Source organism: Hemiscyllium ocellatum, chromosome 35, assembly GCF_020745735.1.
Source record: "Hemiscyllium ocellatum isolate sHemOce1 chromosome 35, sHemOce1.pat.X.cur, whole genome shotgun sequence".
Classification (NCBI taxonomy): Eukaryota; Metazoa; Chordata; class Chondrichthyes; order Orectolobiformes; family Hemiscylliidae; genus Hemiscyllium; species Hemiscyllium ocellatum.
Window position 1 is genome coordinate 37,369,435 of NC_083435.1, and position 1,201 is coordinate 37,370,635.

The following is a 1,201-nucleotide window of genomic DNA, read 5'->3' on the forward strand; positions in this document are numbered from 1 at the left end:
CTGGAATCCAAAATAGTCAAGCAGGAGGCTGGAAGAACACAGCAAGTCAGGCAGCATCAGGAGGGGGAGAAGTCCACATTTCTCCTTCAGGACTGGGGGTGGGGGAGGGAGGGGACCTGCTGGTAAAGGGGGTGGCAGGGGCAGGGTGGTGAAGTGGGGGATAGGTTAAGACAGGTAGAGGGTACGACCTGGTTGGTCAATGGAAGGAGTGAATCCGGTGGGTGTCAGGGAGCAGTGAAAGGGAGGGAGGGGTGTTGGGAAGGGAGTCAGGGAATGGTACAGGAGGTTATTTTGAACAACGAGTTTTCCTCCCTCTTGTCATCCAGAAGCCCTCTGCCGCACCATCTCCATTCCAGGTTCCATGGCTCTGAACACCCCACCCCCCCAATGCAATAAAGACAGAGTCACCCTTGTCCTCACCTATCACCCCACCAGTCTCCACAACCAACGCATCCTCCTTAAACACTTCCACCAACTCCAACTAGACCCCACCCCCTCCACACCACCCTCTGCCTTTCGCAAGGACCATTCCCTTCGACAGCCCTTGGTTTGCATCGGGGAGACCAAACCTATAGTTAGGGAATGGTTCACCGAGCACCTCAGGTGGGGCCGCAGGGACTGACCGGACCTCCCATTTTAATTCCCTTTCCCACTCCCTTTCCAACCCGACCAACCTTTGATCTCCTCCATTGCCACAATGAACCCAACGGCAAATTGGAGGAACAACACCTCACCTTCCTCTGGACAGCCTCCAGCCTGGAGGACTTAACATTGGGTTCTCCAGTTTTAAATCACCTCCCTCCCCATCCCCCCCCCCGCTCCCCCGACTCCCTTCCCAACCCCTCCCCCATCCCTTCCACAGCTCCCCCCCACCAATTGGGTCATACCCTCTACCTGTCTTCACCAATCCCCACTTCACCACCCTGCCCCCGCCGCCCCCTTTATCTGTATCCCACCCCGAACACCCACCCCTAGTCCTGAAAAAGGGTTACCCCCGAAACGTTCATCTCTCCACCTCCTGATGTTGCCTGGCCTGCTGTGGGACTACAAGAGAGGGCAGCACCGTTTCTGTGCCAAGAAGCTCAGGTTACTGTGTGCCCAAATGTTTCATGGAATTTCACAGGAAGGCGGGGCTTAATACTCTCAGTGAGACCAATCAGGAAAGAGAGGCTGTTGTTTGCCAGCGGGGACTGGACTGAAG